Consider the following 7114-nt stretch of genomic DNA (forward strand, 5'->3'; position numbering starts at 1 on the left):
AAGGTTTCGGTTGGTGGGCTGGACCCAGGGGCTGGGGCTCCAGGAGGCGCTGGTGTGAGGCCAAACCCACGTACTTTTGTTTTTAAAGACACCGGCCTCCTGAAATACGATTGGTTTAAAAATTGTGGGATTTTTAAAAAAAACAACAACAGCAACCCTTCCGTTCATGTGATTGGCCTTCTGGGGTTTGGGGTGCACTTGTTTCATATCTTCATGCCTTTCTCTGCAACAGAGAGGGCTAGAAAGAAGTGCACTTTTAAAAAAAAATGAAAGCTGAATTTCTCATGAACTCCCATGACTCTAGCAGCTGGGGCTTTAAGAAAGATCCCAATGAATGCAAGAGGTGGCAACACGGGATGCTATTTTTCATCTGTCTCTTTAGGTTGAATATTTAGGATCAAATTCTTCTCACCTGACTCATCCAAATAACATTGTTCTTGTGAATAAGACAAATAAGATTTAGCCTTTAAGCCTGTCAGTTTTCCTGTGAGATTATATTACTATAGCAGCTCATAAGTTTTTGGCAACTCACTCTGAGGCCTGCTCTACATACAGATTTTGAACCAGTATAACTAGGTGAGGAGTGATTTTTTTTTAAACTAATGTAGTTATACTGGTACAATCCCTGCAGTGTATATATTTATACCAGTATAAAAGTGCTTTATACAGGTATAGGGTATTCCTCTTCTTGCATGTGAATAAGCTTACAGGTTTGTTTACACATGGAATTTTTCCTGGTTAACAGGGTGAGAACGCTTATCTTTGGGGTTAAGAGTGGTTTGGGGTTAAGAGTTCCTGCTTACTTTACCCCACTAGAAACAGCTATTGCACTTTAATTCATACCCTGCCTTAATCAATGTTTACTTTCAAATGTAGACAAGCCCTCAAACACCTTTATGTTGATATAATTGAATGCAGACAAGGCCTGAGATGGTTCTAGCATGTTGAAAATCGAAATACGCTGCCTGGAAGAAGCAGGGTGGGGTATGAATCCTCTTTGCATTTACTCCAAAAATTGTGTGCTTTGCCAGAAAAATTATATAATACATATCAGGAACCTGCCCCCCATTCCTATTCCCAAATTTTTTGCTTCATCACCTTTGAAGAACAGGGCTATATAGACAAACATTTAGGGTAAAAAATGCAATCACATTAGAAAACTAAAATTCAGAGTGCCGGAAGTACTGATAAAAATGTCTTTGAGTACTAATAAATATACTTGTCTCCACATGGTGGAAAAATGAACTAATGCCAGTGTTTGTTTCCTTTCTTTGTAAAGGCGGTCAAGTTTCTGCACGTGTTAGCTTGATAACAATCAAAGTTCCTGTTTCTACAATTATCATCATAGTTAGGACGGTTGTTCTAATGATTCTGACAATGACCACATGAAAACCCAGAAGCGTGCATTTATACACCAGTGGCTTTTTACTAATTTAATGTGTTGGATCAAAGTACAGGGCTAAAGTGTTCGTGCTATATTAATACTGATGGCATGTACAGTCTTCTGTATGATATGCGTAATGCTAGTAAATCTGGTAACAAATGAAAGTCAGGCTGTATACCATGCTCAGTTTTAAGAGGAAGAAAGAAAGCAGTAAAGATTATTAGGGACAGACTTGCCACCCAGAACTAAGGCGCTACTGAGGTTAGGTATCTGGCCCTCATGCCCTTGAAACAGATTAGTAAAGCTTTGACCTGGCGGACTAAATAAATAGTAGTTTTCTTTCTAAAACGTTCCCCTAGCCAAAGCACAGCACAAATGATTCTAACAAAGATATTAGCATTAACCAAGCTGTGCAATATAATGTTTTCTAAGATGTATAGAGTGATTATACAGCTATTTAAGGATTAAACTATCAAACTTGATTCCCATAGTCAAGTCAGTAGTTGTGTAAAAAAGTTTACTGAGTGCCCTCTTATATTAATGGCTTAAATATGTAAACCACCCACAATATATATATGTGTGTGTGTGTGTATGTATATTGAGATATAGATAAAAACAACTTCTCAATAAAAAGCTGCTTTTGTAAATTGATTGTGTGTTGGCTCTGTGTAAAAATAAGAGGAATATATTTCCAGGCCAGCAGGCTCCCACTGTTACTAACAATAAATAAAAAATATTGCCCACCATGCCTGGGTGGTCAACACTTGGCAGATGTAGCTCCAGCACCTAGAGAAACAGCATGCCCTCTCTGCAAGGGACTTAGTTCAGTCCCTCTTTGCTGGGAAGCTTTTGGTTGTGCACATAGGGATGCCTGCAATCACTTTTCTAGCTTTGCAGCTGGCCTGAGCACAAGGGGCATGGTTTCCTGATCTAAGTGTCCAAAATTGGTGTGTGAAGCTTGCAGGAGAATCTTGCTCAGAATCCTAACATTTTTACATGACAGGGGTCTGGAATTCTCTGAATCTTGTCAGGATTACACCTTCTAATCTTTCGTGCCAATGCAAGGGAGCAGGAACTGCCTCATACCTTTCCCTGCTTGAACCAGAACTGCTCTTCTTCCCCCCGCTTAAACCAGAAAACAAATACACACAATACTGTCTATCTGTTTTGGCCAAATGTGTCCAGCTCAGACAATCCCTCCTTCACATCCATCTGATTTATGGCATTAGTTCAACTAGTGTCTCTGGATACAATGGTCTTTGCTAATTTCCACACAGCATCAAATCTCTCTTATTTCTCTATCTAAGGAGACTCACCGAAAATCTTGCAAAAAGCTGTCTCCAAACACGTGTCTGCCCCTATATCCTTCCCAATCAGGTTTAAGGTGTTGGTGGACAATCTTTTCTTTTCCATGAATAAAGAGGAAACATCCATATTCATACTCTAAGATCCCTCTACAGGATTCTGTACAGTTGATCACTGGATGCTGCTATCCTGCCTGAGAGAAGTGGCAAGGGTACAGGGAAATGTTTTAAAAAGAACCACATGGTTCTAGTCTCCCTCGTGTCTGATGCAAGGTTTACATGCAGCTACTAGGAGCAACAGTGAGACTGCACTGATTCAGCTGCCAAAAGTATGTAGAGAGCATACAAGTCTGTTAAAGTATGATAAGGCCATGTCACCCAGTTATCTTAGTGTCTGGCCAACAAGAGATGAGGAAAAGATGGCTGAAGTCAAACACTATGCAAACAGAGCTGCTGGTAGGCCAAAGGAATCATGTTGAAGAGCTTACTGCCACAGTCTTATCTCCACCATTGAAGATGTATAATCACAAAGACAGTACATCCACAGCTGGGCTATATTAGATAAATTATTGTAGAAAGGATATAAGAGGGGGTGGGCAAACTACCGCCCACGAGCCATTTTAAACTGGCCCGCGGGCCAGACTAGTGGCTCGGCCTTGCTCCAGCGCTCTGGCTGGGGCGCTGGGTTGGGGCCAGACCACCCATCTCAGTCCTGGTCCGGCGCTTTGGCCGGGATGCTGAATCGGGGCTGGACCACATGGCTCAGTGACCGCTGGGTCAGGGCCGCACCATGCGGCTTGGTTCCAGTCCGGCCAGGGCGCTGGGTTGGGGCCACACCACAAGGCTTGGTCCCGCTTCCGTGCTCTGGCCAGGGCACTGGGTCGGGGGCCACACCAGCAGCTTGGCCCTGCTCCAGCTGAGGCGCTGGTTCGGGGCCGCACCACGCAGCTGCCAGAAGCCAGCATAGCCCTGCTCTAATGGGAGTTGCAGGAGCGGTGTCTGCAGATGGGGCAGCATGCAGAGCTGCCTGGCTGCACCTCTGCATAGGAGCTGGAGAAGGGACATACCACTGCTTCCAAAAGCTGCTCGAGGTAAGTGCCACTCGGAACTTGCACCCCCTGTACCTCTCCCCACGCCCCAACCTCCTGCCCCAGTCCTCCCTCCTGCTCTTCAAACCCCTCTTCCCAGCCTGGAGCACCCTCCTGCACCCCAAACCTCTCATCCCTAGCCTTATCCCAGAGCCCACACCCCCAGCCGGAACCTGCAGCTGTTCCCGCACCCCTGTCCCATGTCTGATCCCCCTCCTGCCCTCCGAACCCCTCGGTCCCAGCCCAGAGCACCCTCCTACACCCCAAACTCCTCAGCCCCACCCCAGAGCCCACACCCCAACCACAATTTTGTGAGGATTCATGGCCCGCCATACAATTTCTATACCCTGATGTGACCCTCAGGCCAAAAAGTTTGCCCACCCCTGATATAAGACCTCATGCTACAGGACATAAGGCAACTATTAACCACCTGAGGTTAGGAAGAAACATCTGTGAGCAGGATTTTTTTCCATAACTGCCCACTATAGGGTTCTTTTACTTTTCTCTGAAGCATTTGGCACTAACTAGCTGCTATCAGAGGCAGGATACTGGACTAGTTGGAGCGTTGGTCTGATCAATATGGCAAATTTGGCAATTTCTATGTTTGTATGATATATGGGCCTCGGGGGCATTTTAGCCAGTTTATGAATGTTTACAGTATGGCCAAACAAAGAATTTTAAGAACCATGGGGTTTTCAGAAATGGCACTCTTTCCTGCTCTCCATCATAGCTATTATGGTATCTGTCTTTCCACCATAATTCTCAGAGACAATGCATACCCACTTCTCCCCCAGTTTATGAAGCCCTAGCCAACTATACAAATCCTGACAGCTGGTGGTTCTACTACAGACTCAGCAGGTGCAAAATGGTGATACAATGTGCATTTTGGTGGCCTAAAGCAAAGTGGAGAGTCTTGTTGACATGCAATCAGCAATGTGAGTATCATTATCATCCTGTGGTATTCTGCAAAATGTTAGTGAAAGCAAGGGGGAGCTTGTCTTGCTTGGCTGAGAGAGGGGAGGCCAGCCCTGCTCTACACTATAAGTTCTAGGCCCTGAAAGGAACAGTAGCCTGGAGTTTTTCCAGACACCAGTTGTTACCTGGGGACCATTTCCTCCATCTCAGTGTCTGTCATTCTCTTGTTCTCTATCTGGCCTAGAACTCCAGAAATGGGTAGACTGATCCCTGAGACTTCCCACTCTGGCCTTAAAAGGCCAATATACCCCATTCCAGTTCACTAGTGCTTTGTCTTTTGAGGAGTTGGGTATCCCTAGTGGATTGCACAGATAGTTCACCTTCTAACTGCCTAGTTAGACTCATTATTGCTCCAGGGCACACACAGTAACAGTGGCATAAAATGCCTTTTCACCTTATAAATCATTCTTATAAACAACATGGTTTGCTATTTATTCGCTGTCAATCAATTTGGATTTTATGGTCTTTGTTTTATTTTCAGGTTCCACGACCCTTGCTGCAAGTGAATCAGATTTTGTGTGCAAAGCCTGAATAGCATGTAAAACAGTTAATAATGAGCATGTAAAACCAGCCTCTGACAATGCTACAAATCTGGTCCTGTGAGTTTTCTGCATTCTGTTCAATTGCTCACCCATATATGCAACCCTTCTCTGTCTCACACTCTTATTTGTGCCTTCAGCAACATAATTTATTCATCCCAAGGTGCACTTGTCTCTTCATTTTTCCCCCTTTAGTGGTAGCTTTACAATTTGTTAAAAAAAGTGAGGGCTTATTTTATTAGTAGTAAATATTTATATTATGGCAGCACCCATTGTGCTGGGAACTGTGCAAACACAGCAAAAACAATCCCTCCCGGAGTAGTGTACAATCCAGAGATCGTCTATTTCAGAGCACAAAGGAGGATAGGCTAAGGAGGGCCTAGGGGTAGCTGGATAAGGATGATGAAGTGGCCTAATTTAGAACAAAAGATGTGAGCATTATAGAAGGTAATGCAGCATAAGTAATAAGAATACAGACATTTTAATTTAATAGCTCACATCCAAGAAGCTATCATCTCTCCAATGAAGAAGTAAAAACTGGTGATAGCCTTCCAATGCGCTAAGACTATAGAGTAGAATGATAAAAGGAAAAAAAAATCACTGGAGGCACAGGTTTGAACACAAGTCATCCCTCTGCAGGTTGGGTGTCACTTCAGGGATTCTGGATTGACCCACATTGACAGTATCTATGCAAAAGCCTCTAGCTGCATTACAAATAATAAACAGAATCTAAACACAGTACTTTCTATATTTCTTCAGAGTTTTCTACCCTATTTCAACCCTCCTCTTATTAAAGTAACCCACCCTTTTTAAAGGTGTTAAGCCTAAGTAGGCAAATAGGCTGAGATGCAGCTTGTCAATTGTCTTATTACCATGTCCTTTAACCCAATTCAGAGCAGAGTTAGATGCATTCCAATGTGGGTACCATGAGTGTCTCAAGATGCCTGCAGTTACCATGCTGTACTGTGTTGGAGGCATCAAGTGCCCTGCTCTGGGAACTATACCCATGTGCACCTTCCTCCTAGTAATGTTGTGCATAGTTTTACCAATGGAAAGGTCCATAACAATTTACCCTTGAACTGTGCTCTCAAGACTAGCAAGACCAATATTTTCCAAATTCAAAATTTTCCCATGGTAGGGAGTGGGAGAGAGCTGCCAATATAAGAATAATATAAATGTAGGGCAGGAAGGGACCTTGAGAGGCCATCTAGTCCAACCCATTAGGCAGAGGCAGGATCAAATATCCCTGAAAGGTGTTTGTCTAACCTGTTCTTTAAAACCTCCAATGATGCAGATTCCACAGCCTCCCTTAGAAATTTATTCCAGGGATTAACTATCCTTATAGTCGGAAAGTTTTTCCTAATTTCTAACCTAGCTCTCCCTTGATGTAGTTTAAGCCCATTACTTCTTGTCCTACCTTTGGTGGATCTGGAGAACAATTGATCATCATCCTCTTTATAACAGCTCTTAACGTATTTGAAAACAATTATCAGGTCTCCCCTCAGTCTTATTTTCTCAAGATTAAACATGCCCTGTTTTTTTTAACCTTTCCTCATATGTCTAATTTTCCAAACCTATCATTTTTGTTGCTCTTCTGGACTCTCTCCAATTTGTTCACATCTTTCCTAAGTTGTGACACCCAGAATTGGACCTCAGCTGAAGCTTCATTTGTGCTGAGTGGGACAAATACCTTCCGTGCCTTACATATGACACTCCTATTAATGCCTCCCAGAATATTAGCCTTTTCACATTGCTGATGCATATGCAACTTGTGAACCATTTTTGATAGTGGATATTTACCTATACTGTGACTAGTTTCAGAGT

The sequence above is a fragment of the Dermochelys coriacea genome, chromosome 2 (genome assembly GCF_009764565.3).
Source record: "Dermochelys coriacea isolate rDerCor1 chromosome 2, rDerCor1.pri.v4, whole genome shotgun sequence".
NCBI classification, from domain to species: Eukaryota; Metazoa; Chordata; order Testudines; family Dermochelyidae; genus Dermochelys; species Dermochelys coriacea.